The 22,144-nt window shown below is 41.0% G+C and overlaps 1 protein-coding gene across 2 annotated transcripts in view; it reads right to left on the reverse strand.

The window, feature by feature from the left end:
* The window catches only part of LOC120777899, a 79,522-nt gene extending 57,728 nt beyond the window's left edge, over positions 1-21,794 (reverse strand). Inside the window, exon 1 of one of the 2 annotated variants that reach the window (XM_040109470.1) lies at positions 21,278-21,794. The gene's annotated coding sequence lies outside the window, so the exon portion shown is untranslated. The remainder of the gene's footprint in view (positions 1-21,277) is intronic. The other variant, XM_040109474.1, reaches the window with a different exon arrangement.
* Between the last annotated feature and the right edge of the window lie 350 nt (positions 21,795-22,144).

The raw sequence follows: 22,144 nt of genomic DNA on the forward strand, positions 1-22,144 counted from the left end.
CCATGAGGGTGAGAATGAGGACAGAGGCCTGAAGTTAGCTTAACTGGCACATGGTGAATTCCTTAACTGCATTTTGCAGGGGTTTTCGAGTTTGTATAATTTAAGGAAATGAGTTCATGATTTTGAGGAAAATTTCTCTAGTTCTTGCTAAGTCACGGTCAGAGCTTAGGCAAAGGAGAAAGGAATTCATTATTTTAGAAAAAATTTTCATATGCCCGCCAATGCTGTGATCGGGACTTAGGCAGTTACCAAAGCAGAAAGATTATATGGTTTTAGGAAAATTAAGACTTAAGCAGGCTGCGAAGGCCGAGCCATACTAAATTGTGCGTGTACCGACTTGCTCGCCATTGCCTCCCCTGAGGTCCACGCAATCGCCAAATTATCAAATGACCTGCTCCAATTACAGTGATTGCAGTGAAATCATATTGTGTATTATTTATATGATCTGTTATGACTTTTATGAGCTTCACTAATTCAATTGTTTATCTCTGCGCATTTCGGACGCGACGTTTGAATTACAAATAAGTGACAGTTAATGTAATGCGTGGAGTGTGGCGCCAGCTCGCATTTCACGAGTCTGTGACTTCAGCCGCTGTATGTATTTCGCTGACTACGAGCATTTTCTCGTGTATCTTATTTTTCCGATTTTTGCGTTACTTTTCCGTTGGCAGACCGTTCTCCCCATGTGGAGAGCCGTTGCTTAGTTATCTCTGCAGTGGTTGACACTTGCAAAGTTTTTCATAATTTTGTCACTGACTCAGTCCGCTCAGGCGTTCCTAAGCACTTGCGCTTGTGTGTGTGTGTGTGTGCGCGCTCCTGACAGTTTCGGCTGGCATATGCTCGTTTACGCCAACTTTACTTTACTTTTAATCGTTGACACAAACTTTTCGCCAAGGGGCTAAAACACTTGCACAAATAGCGCCAACACTCATGATTGTCACATTGCTCTGCTATGCTCATGCAAACACATTAACTTTTAAATATGTATGTGTGAACGCACACACACTCACCGACACACTCGGCAACACAAACATGTGCATGTCTAAGCAGTTTCGTGTGTTGTTTTGAGTTTGACTTCGGTTTGCACCGGGGTGTGGGGTGGTGCCTGTTGTCCACTTAATGCACACACAACTGCTGCTACTTATCTGCTGGGACCGACGCAGCCACTTCGGTTGCCGCCGAGGCCTGCTCTGGTTTTGCTGAGTGCCAACGCCATCGCTTCCGGTGAAACTTTTGATTCGGCAGCCACAATTACGATCACACTAACATACTTACACACATACGCATACGTAAGTGTGAAAATTACTTGCGGATATCCGCAGTCGCTAGCCCATTCATATGGCAACCGCAATGACTTAGGAGTGCTTCCTTCTATAGGCGAAGCGTCCTTACTACTCTACTACTCTGCTCCAGTGTCTCCTCAATTGCTTTGCTTTGCCTGCAGTGCTTTTGTTTTTCGACTGTTTTTTTTTTGGTATTCTGGCCAAACTGGGGGTAAAGTTTTACATATTGTGACAGCGCAGTTACCATTTGTCATTCTCATAAATTGTATTACGGCATACGTAGATTGAGAAAAATATGACGGCGATCCAAAAACAACAGTTGGCAGCTTGATTTTTGCTGTGTGGAGAGCCGAATATGCGGGACGGAGATTGCGCACGAGTTAATCTACTTTTTTTTTAATAATGAAGTTTCGCTTTACTTTATCATTAATTGACGTCCAGTTCTAAATAACTTCGGTAGAGTTATAGATCTGGTTAAATATTTAGCCTTATTCCAGAAATTTTGAAAACCTTTCCGATATTCTACTTCAAATTCAAAAAAAAAATTTTCGAAAGGAAAACCGTCTTTGCCTGCTGCAGGCAGCTGTGGCATAGAGGGGCTCAAGTGCGATGTCGCTTATACGCAGTGGCGTTCAAAATGTGGTGCATACCTTTCCTACCGAAACTGAGTACATGCTTTCTCATTTACCATTTGAATTTTAGATTTTCGTGTGCACGCGGTCTTTCTGATGGCGCCTCGTACCGCTCTTTTTGCACACATGTCTATATTATTTACTCCAAATTGGTTTGGTTTTTCATTTGACAAGAACAACAAGCTTCGCAGTTGTCGCCGATTATAGCTGTTATTTTTGTCACATGCAACTTGTGCCAGAAACTGCTTAATTTTTTTTTCGTTTTGGTCAGAGCTTGACTTTTTGCCGTCGGCACTACTCGCTTTTCCACTTAAGTTTTAAAAGTGTTACATCATTAATCACAAAAGTTGCGAGCCAAAGTTTGCCGAACACACTCACCGGCACCACCTCCGCTCGGCTGTACACACTTTTTCTGCAAATATTTTTATGACTTTTAATACCTGCATTTATAATTGATGAGGTGTTTGATCGCTGACGTGCTTTTCGCATAAACACACCTCCTCGGTGAGCGCTAGAGGAAACTGCGCTGCTGCCGAGTCCTAGAGTTTAGCTAGTCTACGTTAAGTAGTTTGGCTGTGTTTAAGCAAAAGTTTCATTTTAGTAAATTTATTTCGCAAATCATCAAAATCATTTATTTTTATCAACCGATGTTTGTCGTTGGGGCCAACTTCGCAGAATGAACAATGCCAATGCAAAAGAACCTGGACTTGATGGCATCCCGAACAAGGCACTTAAGGTCGCTGTTAAACACAGCAAGAATGCCTTCGCTGAAATGTTTTCGCGGTGCCTAAATGAAGGTGTTTTCCCGAGGGTACTGAAGAAGAGGCGCCTGGTTCTCCTTCAGAAACCAAACAAACCGGCGAGTGAGCCGAGTGCTATCGCCCATTTTGCATGATCAATGCGATGGCTAAAATATTGGAGAGGCTGTTCTGCCCACGTTTGTAATGCCACCTCGAAGAAGAGCTGACTGGCTTGTCTAAAAATCAATTTAGTTTCAGGAGACATCGATCCACCATAGACGCAGTCGGAAAATTGCTGGATATTGCGGCTAAGGCCACGGAGGAAACCAGAAGGATGTAAGGCGAGAAAAATATTGCGCAGTTGTCACACTTGACGTGCAAAATGCTTTTAATTCTGCAACGTGGCCACATATCATTATGGCTCCGGAGGCAAGAAACACATCGGAATTTCTGCTGGATAGGAATTACTAGCAATATGTTTGACAGATTGTCACTATAGGATATCGATGCAGGTCAAAAACGCTACGTGGTGATAGATGGAGTACCACAGCGCTCCGTGTTGGATCCATTACTATGGAATATACTGTACCATGGAATGTTACGCCTACCGCTGCCAAAAGAGACTCAAATAATTGGTTATGCGAACGATATTGCTGTGACGGTCATAGCGAAAGAACTGTCCCCAATCCAAAACTTCTGCAATGCGACCACAACAAAAATTACGGATTGGCTCACGGAAACTATGCTGCAGCTGGCCGGAGAAAAGACGGAAGCGGTGCTTATCCCGAGAAGGAAAAAACTAGAAACGGTTCCCTTAAATACAGATGGATGGATACAACATTACCAAACTCCTTGATGCGATACTGAATTTCAGAGCATATGTTGACAAAGCCAGTGGCAAGGCAGCTGAAGTGACAGCGACCCTGTCACGAATAATGGCTAACACTGGTGGCCTTAGCCAAAGGAGAAGAGCCCTACTAGCTAAAATCAGTCAGCCTACACTGATGTAATACACGGCTCCTATATGGGGGACAGCACTGCGTCAAAAAACAAATGCCAATAAGGCAAAGGCAGCATCCAGGTCATGCTCCATTAGAGCGGCCTGTGCCTTTAGAACGGTCTCACACGAAGCGACCAGTATCATATCTGGTCTTATGCCGCCGGATTTAATGATCTCACAGCTAAGTAGAGTCTACCAAAAATCAAAAGCTATGAATAGGCGACTTGCATCCCACGAGCGAAAAAAGGAGAGACAGGCGAGCCTCGAAGCGTGGCAAAGACAATTAAATGCAGCAGAAAAAGGAAGACGGACGCAAAGGCTCATTAAGAACGTATCAGTCTGGATTGAGAGACAACACGGGGAGACAGACTTTTATATGACGCAATTCTTGACAGCCATGTCTGTTGAAGAGAGTACCCTCTACAGATGCGACAACGAGAATGACACAAAATGCTCATTCTGCTGCAGTGCCGATGAAAACGCCGAACATATCTTTCTCTCCTGCTTGGGATATGAAGAGAAGAGACTACTATCGAAGGAATAATAAACCAAAGTATGACGACCGACAACGTTATAAGTTACATGCTGCAATCATAGCTGGCTTGCGCGAAAATGAAAGATTGGGCCGCAATAGCGATCCAAGAACTCAGTATAAGACAACAGCAATGGAAAAGGTTAAAACCAGCTGAAAAATCCCGCAGAGAGTTTGTGAAGAGGCATTCTTGCCCAGCTTGGTCCTGCGAAGTAAGGCCTAACGGCGGTCCCGCAGGTCCAATTACGAGCTATTATTAAAGGGTTTGTAGCAGTGCACATCTTGAACTTCTAGATAAACTTCCTTTGGGTTCACAATCGTACAAGTATACGACCTGTTTATCGAACAACGGAAAATATTATCTTTAATAAAGCTGCACACAAATCCTCAGCGCGCTCATTTAATGGAAATTCCAATATAAATTTCAATAAAACTCCTTTTATTGTTCGCATTTTTTCTGCTGTCTGTAATATGATCATAATTAATGCCCTAACGGTTCTATTTGATAAAATTTGCTGCGTTAACGGAAATTAAATTCGTCTTTTCCTCTTCTTCTAACCGCCCTGCAACGTCAAATGCACGCACGTTATATTGCAATGACTACAACAACACCAACAAACAAAAAACTCGCAGCGCGGCGATCATCAGCAGAAGTTACGCGAGCGTTCACCAACGGACAGAATAACGGCCAAGGCTCCGCGCATTCTTTCTAATTAACTGCATATCAACGCAATACGCAATAATAATTCGAATCAAATGCCTCGCACCGCCAATGCATTTTTATCAGGTCTTCTGCCATTGCCTTTTTAATAAAGCACGCTCGCACACCTCGCACATTGCGCCTCACTCCACCGACGAACGGCGCGGCTGCGGCGACTGCGATTACCATAAATCCAAGCAACCGCCGTCAACACTCCATAACGCCAACGCGCCGCGCGGTATCCTACGGCTTGTCATCTCGGTCGGCTTGCGGTTTGACTTGGCACTTAATCCTGGCCGTGTCATTCGAAGACCGCTGCCCAAACAGCCGCTCCTACTGGCTTTGCAATGGATATAAGCGCGCTGCATTGTGGCTGGTTTGGCGGCGCGCTGGCACTCGTTTCGTTCGCCTCGTTGCGGCGGTTAAACACAGCTATGCGAATTCCTTTATTCTTCCTCAATTGCTCTGCACATCTTTCAGGGTGCCTTCGTCTTGCGCGCACTCCTTACAGCTGCCTGATATTCATATTTTCTACTTTTAATAACGGAATAATATTTTCACATTAATTATTTTTCCAAAGGCTTCCACTACACACAAACACACCCGCACATAGTGTAATCGGACCGCCGGCTGCTGGCTCCATACTTTATGAGTCGCCACCTGCTTCGGCATTGCAGTTGTTTGTGAAATGTGTGTACAGTCTGGCATGCGCCCAAGTATGTGTGCGAGTTCATTCAGCGAATGATTTATTACGGATTTTTGCGATAGAAGCAACGCTAACTATCTCAGTTGAGTTCCATTGAGGCCGTCCATCGCGCTTGTACAACACAATGACTTCTAAAAGATACTTGTTGCCTAACCGATTTCGATTCACGCCATTGCAGGACCAGTGACTTTATGTGACTTTCTTTTCACATGACTAAGGGTTAAACGGAATGCTTCTTACGTTTATGACAAGTTCACCATTACTTTAACGCTGTGCTAATGTTTTGCTTTTGTAGTAACAAAGGAATTTCTCCAAAGGCGCCAATTATTCGGAACCTGAAAAATCTGATTTGCAAAATATTTTCTATGAGTTCGGCGCTATCTCAATGGCAACAACTGCATAACTGCTTAATCCACGTGTATTTTAAGCATTTTTAACTGCGACCAGCCCCGCTTCCTCCCAGTGCAGCAAGTGTTAAAATCTTCATGCCTCCGTTTTTATTGTAATTTAATTTTTTGTTTGTTGTTATTTGCCTTCGCTGTTATTATTGCTCTGACCCCATGTCAGTCCGTGTCTTTAACGGCTGTAAGCGCACTCACACACACTCACACAAAAGGCATTACATTGCGGCAGTGCTATAAACAGAAATTTTCATTAAAATTTTATTAAAATGAAAAAGTTGTTCCTTGCTGTGCCGCTGCCAGCTCGCTCGTGCCCATTGCGCTTTTCCGCCGCGCCGGCGTCAACACCACCAGCGCGGCAACGGCAACAGCCCAATAGCGTAGCACTGTTTGGCGCTGATGAGTTTAGTTTTCATTCGTGCCCAATGCTCATCATCATTATGCGCGAGCGAGTGTGTAGCTCTGGAGCTGTGGACGAAGTCGCACCCGTTCGCCGCGCGCCGCTTCAGCGATAGCGGGAGTTTGTATGTGTGTGTGCTGAGTGCTTTTGCGAGATGGGTGCTCATTTGGTGTGTTGCATATTGTTAGGAGCGTGACCCAGCAAACAGATCGGAGTACACGAGTTGCTACAACGATTGCTTCCCGTTGTCGACATAAAGCCCTTCGGTGTTGGCATTGCTGGTGCTGTTGCCATACGCTGCCGCCGTTTCAGGCTGTAATAAATGCAATAATAACTTTTTGCCATTATTTGCAACACCGTTTATGATTTTGCCTCGACTTGCACACATACATAACCAGCTATTTATTAGGGGTGTCCGAAATGCAGGAAAGTCAGAAAGCAGAGTTTTGAAATTTTAAATTCCAAGAACCGAAACCGCGACTTTTGTTGATTCTATATTTGGTAATCAAAATTCCGTACTTTGTAGAGGACTTGTAAAAGACTTATGGGCATATCTAAGCACGGCCTGCAGTTTTAAAATATATTTTTTTATAAATACAGGCACTCACTTGTAGAAAGTGACTAAAGTGAAGTATATTTTCGGCTTTCACTACACCGAACAGGAAGTGCTCATCCCTCAGCTGTGCCACCGCCTTGTTGCTACCGTTTTATGGTGGGCGCTTTCATGCCCTCGCATGTCATTATTTGAACTTTTTACTCCCTTCGGAGCGTTCTTTGTTTCCTGTCGGGCACACACACTTACACTTTTGCCAGCGAAAAATCCACAATTGGTGCTCCATGTTTCGTGCTCCGCCAGATCGGCGCGCGTGTGCCGCTGTCAGTGGCAACTTTTGTTTTTATTGCACTTTTCAAAAGCGAAATCACACGTTGCGCTAATCCATCAGCGGCGAAATGAACAAAATGCACACACACACACCATATATGTTTATTATTGTGTACGTATGCGGGTGTGTGTGTGTATGTGTACATTAATAACATTGCATGGCAGGCAGCAATTGCACTTCGCTAATTGAACGACCGAACACTTAATTAGAAACGACTGTCAGTCAGCTACAAAGGCACGCAGGCAGGCGGCCATGCAGCGCCCCAGAAGTGCGACGAACAGTCCCCTAGGCCCTGCAAGCTTCAACACCTATGCAGTTATGCCTTCGGTGCATGTGTGTGTGTGTGTGTGCTCATCCAATGCTTCATATTAGTATTTTTCGAAACGTTTTTTATTGCAAATTCAAATGCGCGCTTTTTATTGAATGCAACGATTGCACTTGTGCTTTGAAATATTTCACTGTAAACGCATCAAGCGCATTGATATGTATTTCGCGGGTGTGTGTCTTCTGTCTCTAGCAGCGTGGAATTATGCGCGACCTTCCGCTGCTTTTCGATAAGTGCATATTAATATGTATAAATTGTTACTAATCAGTGCAATTAAGTGGCAAATTTTAATTAATTTGTCACACGCTGAAATGCGCCGAAATGAACTTGAACCCTTCAACGATTATCGAAGAGCCACTGAATGCGAAAAACCCTTCTGATATATTTTGCAAACTGTTTTTGATCGTTATTCAATGCAACCATGTAAACTTTATATGGAAATAATAATTGTAATTAAGTGGCATCATCACAAGTTTTAACAACTAATGAATCAAATTGAGGGCCTGTGAAAGCGGATATTTTGCAAGGACAGGTGTATTGGGTAGACGAATTTCGTATTTCTAATCAAATTTTAATTTATTCTTATAATGAATTTTGATGAACCATTTAAGTCGACCACTTTTTGCCATTTTTCCACTAAGGACTGTATTCCATCAGTGTAAAACTTTTCTAGTTTTTCGGCGAAAAACTACTAAAGGTAATTTTCACAGGTTTCTCTTGAAGCCAACTTTACTCGATTAAGGAAGTTCTGCAATGACCGAAACAAATGGTAGTACGATGGTGCAAGGTCAAGGCTATAGGGTGGATGCATCAAAACTTCCCAGCCAAGCTCTCCCAGTTTTTGCCGAGTTATCAAAAATACCAAACCCTTTCTGTTGATCAGATCTGGCAGTTTTTTTTTTCGATTGCTGTTTCAATCTCATCAGTTGTTGACAGCAAAATGTAGAATCAATCGTTCAACCAGGCTGGAGCAGCTCATAGTGGATGATTAGTTTCCAATCCCACCAAACACTCAGGATAACCTTTTGAGGCGTCAATCCTGGCTTTGCGACCATTTGTTGAGCTTCGCCATGCTTGGACCGTGATGTTTTTCGCACATTATTGTCGTATTTGATCCATTTTTCGTCTCCTGTTACCATTCGCTTCAGAAATGGTTCGATTTCATTTCGTTTCAGCAAAGAATCGCAGATGTTAATTCGGTCCATTAAATTTGTCACAGGCAATTCATGAGGTACCCAAACATCGAGCTTCTTTTTGTAGCCAGCCTTTTTTAAATGGTTCAAAACCGTTTGGTGATGAAGGCTAAGCCCCTTAGCGATGTCATGGCTGCGTATGTGTTGGTCGTGTTCAATCTTTTCCATAACCTCATCGGCTTTTTCAACGATATGTCGGCCAGAGCGAGGTGCATCCTTTACATCGAAATTTCCAGAACGGAAGCGATCGAACCATTGTTGTGCTACTCGGACTGATGCAGCATCGTCTCCGAGAGCTTCACAAATTTCATTGGTGTCTTGTGTGGCATTCATCCCTTTGTTACACAAAAATTTCAAAATATAGCTGTTGTCTTCATTATTTTCAACTTCCCCGCATTTAATTGTTTTTGGTCAAATGAAGCTCTCATTACCCAACACTATATGGTATGACACAATGTGATTGGTAGCACCGGAGTTATACTACTGCAACAACATCTATTGACAAAATACGATAATACTTTTTCGACTACCCAATATATTGCCAACAAAACCTATATGGTTCAATACCCACTGGTTCATTAAATTGTCGTCCAAAATTGAGTAAGTAATAAAATATTAAATTCAAGAAAAGCGAGCATATATGCCGAAAACCATTTGATTTTATAAGGAATGGCTCCGGCTATATTTTTTTAGGCCATTCACCAGGTATTTCAGAGAAACCTCAGTAATAGCGTTTTCGTGTATTTTGCGCTCAAAAACTAACCAACTGCGTTCTCAGCTTATTAATTTATTCGCTTGCGCCATCATTATTGACAGCCCGGACAGACAGCGCAAAATGTATCATCACACACTCACCGACTTCTACACGCAAAGCATTCACAAGGGTCGAATAAAAGAAAAACCATAAAACCTAATTGAAAAGCCATCAACGCTTACATATTTGCGGGCAACATTCATTTTAACTGACAAACAAAGTCCCAAAGGATGTGTTGACGACGCCACACATTTCACATATACACACGCACACAAGCATGCACGAGACCACATGTTAGAGGCCTCTTGGATTAAGAATACATACGAAGAATATGAAATAAATGGCGAGATCTCATTTGTGTGCGCTCGTGCTGGGCAAACCGTCACGTCAACCGGCCGGAAAAGTCCCTGCACCAGGGCAGTAATACAAAAAAGGATAAAAATAAAAGTACAATACTCACTCCTCTGGAGGGGATGTGGCTGGGTCGTCAACAGTCAGGCATCAGCACTCAAACAAACATTATTACATCTATTATTAGGCACAAATGCCTGTCTTCCACTTTTTAGCACTTCAGCCGACGGGTCCGACCACATGCACACATACGCTTGGTAACCCCCGTATTCGTGGGTTAAAGCACTTGCAGAGGCAAGTGATGAATGGGATGGCAATGTGAAGCATAGAAAAGGCAACATTGCAGAAAAGAGGCTGAAAATGAACTAAAATGTAAAATTATGATTGTCACAAGGCTCAACAACGCTCCTAGCAATATTGATAACGGCCCATAAATATCCGGCGTGCGAAGCGGGTCCGGCGGCATTAGCTCTGAAACCGGATAGCCTTTATGCGCATAAACGTAAGCGATTACAGTAACGCCCTCACACCTTTGAATGCATCTGTCACGTTTGAGAAAGTGTGGCAGCTCTGAAAATCATGGCATTGAACAGATCTCAAATTAGGAATATCGCTTTAAGACTCTCTAGGTTGTTTTGAGAACTGTGGATTGTATTTAAATACTTAAAGGGCGCTTAACCGAAACTTTGTTGTTGTTTTAGATGGAACATGAGCTTTAAGTGGCCGTGGAGTGAAATGAAATTCTTGAGTGCGTCGATTTTAACATCAAGTTTTAATAGGGAATCTGAAATTGTTTGACCAATCGGTCTCTGGACCCAGTACTGGCACATCAACGCTTGCCGCCGCGTTAAATCTGTCTTAAAGAAAGAGTTGCTATTGTTATTTTTGCCAAATTGCATGCGAGTATTAAAATATGTACAGCAGAATTTGCATGCTGAAAAACTTTGACGTGGAGATTTTTCAGCTGAGCACATCAACACACACACATGCAAACACAGGCACAGCAAATGCGAGAATACGCAGAAGAAGCAACAAGTAGGGCTGTGCTGTCCGACGAACGCGCAAGAAAGTGCAGACGTATGCATGTATGAGTGTGTGTTTATTCATTTATTTCACGCTTAGTTGGCTCTCTTCCACATGTGCGTGTCGGTTAGCCCGTGAAACAGTTACTTGTAAACTCGCAAACACACAAGCGAACATTGCAATAGTAAATGCAATAAGGAGTAGTCATTCGCAAAGTCAATTCCATGCACACTTAGAGCCCCTCCACATTTGCCGCACTTGGCTTTCTTGGCAGGCAGCGATTCACGTTCTTACTTGTGGCCGCACATATATATATATAGATGTGTGTTATGCTCCTTGCGGTCTGCAGCGAGTCATGTGCGCCAGAAAGCGAGGGCAACTATTAGAGTTACAATTTTCCGGAATTATACGAGAGATGTCATGTTGCGCCTTCGGGGTATTCCTATTAGTGCTACAATGATTTCCCCAGATATCATTGTTGAATCATAATAAATATGCTATAAAATAGAAAATGATAAAAATGAAATAAAGCAGCTGCAGGGAGCGCGCAGCACTAGCATACACTCGGGCTGGAATTTTGTGTGCCGAACAGGAAGTCGGATGCGAGGCGCTAGTGTGGGCCCCAGGGCGTATGTTGGCAATTTGTGATTTACTGACCTCAGAACGCCTTTACATTTAACTGAATTCCTCTTAAATGCTTTTGATGTCGATTCTTCGCTACGCTGACAGTTAGAATCTAACAAAGATTACAATGGAGGTAAGGAAATGCAGTCACATAATATTAGATAGTCGAAAAAGGATTTTCGTATTTTGTCAGTAGATGTCGTTGCAGTTGTATATCTCCAGTGCTACCAATCAAATTGTGTCACAGCACATAGTGTTGAAAAGGTTAGATCTTAAGCTTCATTTAACTAAAACTAAATTCGGGGAAGTTGAAAAATGAGTGCAAATAATGAAGAAATTCGCTATATTTTGATAATTTTGTATAAAAAGGGAGATGCCACCAATGAAATTTGTGAAGTTTACGGAGACGATGCTGTATCAGTTTACGAAGCCCAACATTGGTTTGCTCGCTTCCCTTCTGGAAATATCGATGTAAAGGATACACCTCGCTCTGGTCTACCTATCGTTGAATAGTCGCTGAAATTATAGAAAAGATTGACCAGGACCATCGCATAAGCAGCCATGACATGACATGAAACTTAACATTCATCATCAAACGGTTTGAACCATTTAAAAAAGGCTGGCTACAAAAAGAAGCTCGATGTTTGGGTACAACTTGAATTGTCTGTGAAAATTTTAATGGACCGAATTAACATCTACGATTCTTTACTGAAACGAAACGAAATCGAACCGTTTCTGAAGCGAATGGTAACAGGAGACGAAAAGTAGATCAAATACGACAATAATGTACGAAAAAGATGATGTTCCAAGTATGGTGAAGCTCTACAAATGGTCGCAAAGCCAGGATTGACGCCTCGAAAGGTTATCCTGAGTGTTTGGTGGGATTGGAAAGGAATCATCTACTATGAACTGCTTCAGCCTGGTCGAACGATTGATTCTACATTTTACTGTCCACAACTAATGAGATTGAAGCAAGCAACCGAAAAAAGAACCGCTAGAACTGATTAGCTGAAAGGACTTCGTCTTCCATAAAGACAACGCTAGACCACACCCATCTTTGATGGCTCGGCAAAAACTGGGAGAGCTTGTCTGAGAAATTCGAATGTATCCACCATATAGCGCTGTCCTTGCACCATCGGAATACCATTTGTTTCGGTCAATGCAGAACTCGCTTAATGGAGTAAAGTTGGCTCTAAGAGAAGCCAGTGAAAATTACTTGTCGCAGTTTTTCGCTGAGAAACCACAAAAGTTTTACACTGATGGAATAATGTCTCTAGAGAGAAAATATCAAAAAGTGGTCTGCATGGGAACTAGCCCGTCAGTTTTTGAGACATCGGTCTCAAATGGTGCATTACTTCCTTTTCTCACCAAGAAGCTGCTTATATGTCGGAATCGGATCGCTAGAGATTATAACTGCCATACAAACTGAACGTTTGGAATTAAGTGCTTGCATAGAAAACTTTGATGAGATATCTAAAGCAATAATGGAATATTCAAAGGAATTGTTCAGATCGGGTCACTATAGCTTAAAGCTGCAATACAAACTGAACGATCTGAAACGAGTTCTTGCTAGCAACCTTTTGTATTTGTAAAAGACATTATAGATTCAGTGCTGCCGACGTTATCGTTCTTTCTCGTTTTATTCCACAGTTAGCTTACTCTTTTTCGTTATAACTACGATTCGCCTTTCAAATGAAAGGAAATTTGGTGACTCGGTCAGAAGATTAGCAGGGTCATGCTTATATGTGTTTGAATACTTTGAGTAGTGCATTGGGAATACTCGGTTTTAAAGATGTGCTTGTTTGAAATTGGTTTCAAACTTCCCTATCGCCTATCAATATTTTTAACAAAAGTGACCACAAGCTAGTCATAAACTCTCGACTATTTTATAAAGCAAGGGGAACCCGGTATTATGCAGTAATTCGAATTTATCCTAGTGCAAACTCACCCAAATGATTGTTAAATTCTGTACCCCCTGCATGGATGTTCGTATTTATCGTGGTTTCCTGTTTTGGCAGCGATGTGTGATAATCGCACCCCTTTTATTTCTAAATTTATTGCAATTAATGGTAATTTCGTGCAAAACAACCTCATTAAAAGTCGGAGCTTAACACTTGCCGCAATTGCTACAAGTGCCAGTGATACCCCATCGACACGCCGAAAGCGGAAGAAAGAAATGAAAACACCACTCGTGTGTACTTATATATACATATGTATTTGTGTGTGTATTTATTTATCCACTTTAACTTCAGAGGGAAGCTTCTCGATTATAGATGAAAACACTTTTATTTTTAATTCTAGCATTTTACAATATTGCGCGGGAGAGGCATCTGCTTGAATCGCTGAGGATGTGTTAAGATTTTATGTGAGACCACAAGTGCGCGTTATAAGCGACGAACGCAATTCAAGAGGAGCAGGCGGAAGTTGCGGCGGGAGCACCTCCCTAGCACAACATTTAAGCACTCGTATAAATTAACACCTTTTGTCCGCACATTAACTTGGTGTGGTGTATTTTAACGATACAACGTGCTTCATTTTTCACCGTAATAATACCGGACACAATTTGAAAGCGCAGACATGGAAACAAAGTGGGAAAAACTCATTATTCGTTGTCATAGACGACTTATATCCCAAAAGGTGACAGGTTAAGTCAGTCGAGTATTACATACATTCCTTGGTTGCTTGAGAAGGTTTAGTTTAGGTATCGTTTTAAGAAATGTCACAGTTGAGAATCATACCTTCGAAGTCGTAGATAATTTCGTCTATCTTGGAACTAGCGTCAGTCTCGAAATCAAACGAAGAATAACTCTTGTCAACACATACTACTACGGACTGATGAAGCAATTGAGAAGTAAAGTCCTCTCTCGACGTTTAAAGACCAAATCTTACAAGTCATTCATCATCCACGTCCTGCTAAATGGTGCAGAGGTAGAGACCATGACAACATCTGATGAGTCGGCATTACGAGTTTTCGAGAGAAAAATTCTGCGAAAGATTTATTTTCCTCTGATCATTATCAACGGCGAATATCGCAGTTGATGGAACGATGAACTGTACGAGATATATGACGACATTGACATAGTTCAGCGAATTAAAAAACAGCGGATACTCTGGCTAGGTCATGTTGTCCGAATGGACGAAAACACTCCAAATCTGAGCGTATCCGACGCAGTACCTGCTGGGGGAAGCAGAGGAAGAGGAAAACCTCTAGACCGTTGTAAATGCCAGACGGAGAATAACCTAACTACACTTGGAATCTTCAAGAAGAAGTAGAAAATCTTGTTTAATCTATTGAGCGACGCTTTATAATTTACCTGTTTTGTCGTCAGAAGCTGAATAAATGGTGATATCTACTAAAATTTAAGCATAGCACAGAAACGCTATATCCATCTCTGTAGTCTCTGTAGTCTATGATGGATCAAAGATTTTGAAATAATGAAGTCATTTATATAGTCTTAAGAGTTTGCGGTGTTCAGGTGTGGTCCAACTGAAGTTGCCCCGTTCTTGTGGACCAAACACATAAGAAGTATAAGAAGAGCCCACTCTAGAGGCTTACCGTATCAGTGAGCCCAAAAGTACTGTATTTCTATAAGCTCCAGTGTTGATACTCACGATGACTAAAATTGTGCTATCATGCAAACATGCATACATACATACATACATATGTACAACTTTAGTTACAAGTAAAACTCATGCGTCGAAAAAGTTAATATTAAATGTGTACAAGCTTGTAGGTAAATGTGTGCGTGCAGATACATAACGGTACACGGTGGTAGGCTTCGCTGAATTACGTCAAAGGGGGATTGTTGCAGCATTGGCAGCAATTATTGCGCATCAGTTGTAACAACTGCAACAGCAGCAACAGCAATAACAACTATCAACAGCCGAAAGGCGATAGGCGACGGAGGAGGGCATATTTAAGCTCGCTAAATTGTATGTTGCCACAGCTGGCAGTGCTTAAGCAGCCAAGTGAGCGTATAAGTTATTAAGGAACAGAAAAATATGTAACAACATCTGCTGACGATTATGCGTGTAAATATATGACTACCCACAGCCACACCAACCTTGGATATATGTGACTGACGAATTCGGCGTGAACTCGCTCCGGTGCTTATGAAGAACATTCTTTCTCAAGAGCCGTTAAAGCCGCTTGTGTGTTGCATAATGGCGAAGGACTTTCGTGTAAAGAAGTTGTATGGACACAAATAATCTTTAATGGGGGCACAATCAGCTTGCGCTTGCCACAAACAAACACCTACAGACAATCACAAATTCCCCCACACATGTGGGGGTGAGGTGAAGACTTCTTTTGTGCCTATTACATAATTATGTGTTTTTAATTAAGTGTCCCCTTTCTTATTCACTCTCTCGTGCCTAGTGTTGCAGGTGCATAACTGCACTTTGGTGGCCGAGTATGGGCTGAATACTGGCCTCATACAAAGCCTACTTCAATGTGCATGAATGTGTGTGTGTATGCGCATGAGTCATCATTCGGTCTTACACTACTCTATCTTTATAATTTTACAGACTCCGTTATGAGTATTTGGTGGGCTGTACGTACACACACATGTTCAAGTGTGTGTTGCTTTAGTGCCTTTCAGCCGAGTTTTATACGCGGTTAACCACTAATAAAACCACAAGTCTTTGTGGACAACATATTTTTTTCGAAAACTTCTTAATTGACACAGATAAAAGCTCTGCGCAACGCTGCAGCAACCCTGAAGTAATCAAGTGTCATCAAGGCTCATTTTTCATATTGAATATCTGCAGTTGCAGTAATTACTTTGGCTTTTAACTGGGTAGCTATGTGTGTGTGTGTGTGTGTGATTAGTCGGAGGCTTCTTAAAAGCACTGTAAATAAGTATGTTTCGCCACTCAATGTCTTTCCTGCCTATTTCTATGATAAAAAGTTATTTACAGTTAAGCTAAGTCTTTGAAAGCAATCACCAAATATACATATTTACTATACAAATAATACCTAGCAGCCTTTGATAAAATAGTACTGATCTGTGAAGGAGATTGTGTTTGTTGAAAGAGGTGAATTTATAATATCAATATATACACAATCAATGCCAAAAAGAAGAAAAAGAAGAATATATATGCAATCAAAATAATTATATTTATTGACTGTTCATGATTGGCTTAAAATTTATTTCCAAAAATATGTCTCCATGGTTCAAAGGGTTCCTGTTAACCGCCGACTTATGGAACATCAAAATATTTATGTAGAATCTACGATTAACATTCAGAGATCTTAATGGCATGATTAGAATATCAGAAGGATCAGTGAAAAATATTATGGAAGATCATTTGGGCCACTCAATACTTTTGAAAAACAACGTCACGTTAACGTCAGGGCAACAATACTTTCCGACTATCAAATTGTTATGAAACGTATTATTATTCGCGAAGAGTCTTGGATCTATACTTACGACCCGGAAATATACTATCAATCAGCCGAATATGGTGACGAAGATGAGCCAATATCGAATAACCACGTCAAAGCAGGTCAAAAATCGTGATTATGTTGGCAGTTTTTTTTCGATTATCGAGTGTTGGTACACTCCGTATTCCTTCCGATCGGCCAAACTGTTAACAAGGAATACTATTTTAGTGTTATGCGTAGTTTGTGTGAAGCTATTCGTAAAAAGAGGCCCGAATTATGAGCTGACAACTCTTGGTTTTTGCACCACGAAAATGCACCGTCTCATATTGCATTGCTTCTTCGTGAGTTTTTCGCCAAACTTTCAATCAATATCGTACCGCAATCATCGTATTCGCCTGATTTATCTCTAAGCGATTTTTGGTAATTCAGCAAACTCAAACGACCGTTCCGGGGAAACCGTTTTGAGTCAAAAGAAAACATGAAACGTGAATCGCTAAGCGCATTGAAGACCAATCCGGAAATTGACATTAAAAACTGTTTCGAGGATGGGAAAAACCGTTGACACAAGTGTGTTCGGGCCAAGGGAAAGTTCTTTAAGGGTGACAACATAGATTTTGAAAAATAAATAAAAAATTTTCAAATTATGAACAAAGCCTTACTATTTTTTGCTCATAGTAGTATTTTGTTTTTAAGAAGTAACTCGGGTACCCACGCATCGGTTCAAATGATTGCAATTGACATTTGTCATTGAACAATCATTTGTCTAACATAAACTCAAGCATTAACACGATTTACAGAGATCCATTGCTTTGTGACAAATTCGCTTTCGAAAAGTCATTAGCAGAACTTGTCGTGACATGTGACTAATTGCAGTAGTGAAGTCTATGCTTTGGTAACCCTCACGAATATAAAGTGAGCTTTGCAAATTGTAGCAGCAAAAAAATGGTACAAATATATTTTTTCGCGAAAAACTAAATACATAAGTATTAAGTGTAAATAAATGGAAACAATAACAAAAATTTCCATTCACGTTATATATTTTTACACTGTTTAGTCTCATGCAGATTTTAGTTGCTTGGCTTTGAGATTATATATAATATGATAGAGAATATATTTTCGATTCGCCAAGCGTTACTCTACGGCGAATCGTACAAACGGGCAGCTCTTGTGAAGGAGCGTCAAAATGTCTTCTGAATCTTACATATTAGTGCTATGATTCTTCTTTAGTGGAGAAATTATTTTTTTGTGTTAAAATTTACTTTACTTTTTATTTTAATAACTTAAAAATACAAGAAAAAAGATTTTTGTAATTTCAGAGCAGAGAAATTACCTTTCGAAGACAACTAACAGTGTGCTCTGTACTTATGTTCCACTTTGTGGACTTTTCGAGATTAGTTGCTTGTGACTTGCACTACCCTTAAATCGTCTGCTGGGTTCAATCTGTACAGGGAAAACGATAATTTGATTAATTTGCATTTCCTTTTTCGTTTCTTTTACGAGTGCTAAGTGCGTTTGTGTGTAAGCCAATCGCCAGAAAGACGGCATCCATTGATGAGAAGAAAATTGAATTTCTTCAGATAAATGCATTTTAATGACATAAATAAATGAAGATACTATTTCTCCACAACTATTCGATGTGTAACAAATCAAAGTTACACAAGCCAGTGTAATTAACGAAATCCAACTGATTATTTAGAAATAAAGATATAAGTTCAGTGCCCAAATAGGGCTCTTCAGCAAGAAAATTTGTCTTCCAAGTTGTGGTAAAAAGTGACACAAAGCCACGAGCGGAAAAAACGGAAATTAAATAAAACTCTAGAGCGGAAAAATTACATGCAGGCTATTGAAGAATGTATTGACCCCTGCTGGCCTATCACTCAATAGTTTGAAGAAAGCCAAAGTTCATCAAGATCACTTACGACTTCATTCATATTTCTAAGTGCGCGGCTACGTGAAGAATTAACGGTCACATATTTGATGAATATATTGGGTAGTCGAAAAAGTTATTTGTATGCGCACACTTATGCGATCGCCAAGAACTATACCAATGGCATGACGTTTCAATACTTTGTAAATCGCCATATAATAAATGCCTTATATGTACATATGTAAAGTAAGCACCGGTGTGTTGAAATTCCAAGTTTTTAAGTTTAAGTGCGCTTCGGATTCAATGGCGATTAAAATTCCAGTCGCGCTTTACACGCTTGTCACATAATATCTGTGATCAGCGCATTTGAGCAACTAACTCACAGAAGAACATATGTAAGTATGTCTGTCTCTGTGAAGAAAACGCTAGTGTGTCAGTGGGAGTAATGATATCACTTAGGCGAGGCGGCCTTAAGACCAAACAATTTTCATGCAAATCAGAGCATAAAGGGTATAATATGATACTGAAACATGCATGTGTGTTTAAACATTGGTCGGCCAGAGCACAACATTCAAATCGCCTCTAAACATATAAAATTATAAGTATATGAATAAACTTGTAAAAAAAGTCTCAGCGTGATTGCTAAAAATGTGTTTGCTCTCGATCCCGCAGCAAATCCCGTATAATAACTCTACAGATCTTTAGAATTTTAAGGTTCTTTAATAAATCAATTCATCTTCCTATAGACTGCATAAGGAACCAAAGCAAATGGGTCTGATAGTGAACGAGGGCAAGACAAAATATCTCCTCTTATCCAACAAACTCACTGTTGACAGTCATAACTTCGAAGTCGTAGATAATTTCGTCTATCTTGGAATCAGCATTAACACCAAAAACAATGTCAGTCTCGAAATCCAACACAGAATAATTTTTGTCATTAGGTGAGAAGGCAATTGAGACGTAAAGTCCTCTCTCGACGAATACAGACAAAACTCTACAAGTCTCTCTTCATCTTCGTCCTGCTATATGGTACGGAAGCATGGACGATGACAATATCCGATGAGTCGTCGTTACGAGTTTTCGAGAGAAAGGTTCTGAGAAAGCTTGGTAGTCCTTTGCGCTTTGGCAACGACAAATACCGCAGTGGATAGAATGATGAGCTGCGCGAGATATAGAACAACATTTACATAGTTCTGGGAATTAAGACACAGTGGGTACGCTGGGTAGGTCATGTCTTCTGAATGGATAAAAAGACTCCAGCTCTTAGAGTATTCGACGCAGTACCCGCCGAGGGAAGCAGAGGAAGAAGAAGACCTCCACTCCGTTGGAAAGACCAGGTGGACAAGAACACGGCTATACTTTGAAGCTCTGATTGGTGCCAAATAGCGAAAAGGAAGAACGATTGACGCGCTGTTGTAAACTCGGCTCTAAGAAGAAGATTAATCATGCCGTTCTAGAGCTCAAGGCAAATTAAAAGTATATATGTATGTCTAAAGGAAACTCACGATAAAACACAGATCATGTGTAGCCTGTTGTATATTAATTATACCCTGAACAGGGTATATTAAGTTTGTCAGGAAGTTTTTAACACCCAGAAGAAATCGTCGGAGACCCTATAAAGTATATACATATATAAATGATCAGTATGTCGAGCTGAGTCGATTTAGCGATGTCCGTCTGTCTGTCCGTCTATCCGTCTGTCTGTCTGTCTGTATATATACGAACTAGTCTCTCAGTTTTTAAGATATCGTTTTGAAATTTTGCAAACGTCATTTTCTCTTCAAGAAGCTGCTCATTTGTCGGAACGGCCGATATCGGACTACTATAACATATAGCTGCCGTATAAACTGAACGATCGGAATCAAGTTCTTGTATGGACAACTTTCACATTTGACAAGATATATTCACGAAATTTGGTATATGTTATTTTCTAAGGCAATAATGTAATCTCTAAAAAACTTGTTCAGAACGGATTACTATAGCATATAGCTTCCATACAAACTGAACACATAGTTACTAACATAAATGCACCTGTGAAGGGTATTTAGCTTCGGTGCAACCGAAGTTAACGTTTTTTCTTGTTTTTATTTCACGCCGGTGTTGGTACCGAGGCTGTACGCACATTTCTAGCATGCAAATAGTAGCGTTGTGACTGTCAACTGGATGATTGCCGTCAATAGCATTGAATTCAGTCGTTGACAGCGGTGCAACTTGTGGGACTTCAGCTGTTTCAAATTATTATTCAAAGAGAATGCAGAACTAGTTTGCCATTGTTCGCACTTAAGGTGGAAGTATGTAAGTGCTTTCTATGCTTGGCTAACGGCGTGTTTATTTCATGAAGTAGAGTAGGTGTAAGATAATACGCCAGCAACGTGCAAAGCGTCTAGCTGACGACAACAACAACAACAGCTGATGCGACGTCAGGTGTGCAGCGATACGGCTAATTTACATATGAGAAGTATATAAAGCAACTTACCCCGCTTTCGCTGCGCGACACACGGATGCAACGGAATATATGTATGTGTGTGAGTGCGCGGATGCTAAGTTTGCTCTCTCTCGCCTTTGCGCTTATCTTATCAGTGTTGAACTTACGAATTCCACTTTTTGTTTTAGGTGAGCAATTCACTTTTTAGTAAATTATTTTGGACCTTGTATTCGAAAATAGCTAAGGTGGGTAGGTGGAAATCAGAGCACATTATTTAATAGTTTATACCTCATCAAAATATTCACTGCGCTTTTCAAACCGATGAGTGCTGAGGGTGGATATGAAGGCTCACTTCACTTACTGAACTTGGCGCAATTACTTTATCACACATTTGCTCGATTTTGGTACACAAACAAGGTTTTTACAACTTGTTTTAGAACGTTTCACTTTTTCACTTCTTTCCACTGCTTGCACTCTTCTTATTCACCGTGCTTACGTAATTGCATCGCGCAGTTTACGGCTGCGCTTGTACTCGTCCAAATATATGTGGTAGTTTCCGAAATTGCGTGCGCTCGGTTTGCTGCTACCAAACTACGCTAAGCTACTGACTGAGTCACACACCGTCCAATAAAAGTCATGTACATTTCAACGTTCGACGCTCAACGTCAACAAGCGATCGCACACTCCGCTCCTAAAGCGAATTTACCTGTCTGTAAATATGTATGAGTGTATACCCACGTACATATGTGTAGTTTGTGTGCGAATGCGGCTAATTCAAACGGCCGAGTGCGAGTAGTTGTTGTCTTTCTTTATAGCTCACAGCTGATGAATAACACAAAGTAATATACATACACAAAACACTTCACGCTTCACGCTCGGTACGCCTTACGTTCGTTATTATTAAGCATATTTATATGT

The sequence above is a fragment of the Bactrocera tryoni genome, chromosome 5, assembly GCF_016617805.1.
Source record: "Bactrocera tryoni isolate S06 chromosome 5, CSIRO_BtryS06_freeze2, whole genome shotgun sequence".
NCBI classification, from domain to species: Eukaryota; Metazoa; Arthropoda; class Insecta; order Diptera; family Tephritidae; genus Bactrocera; species Bactrocera tryoni.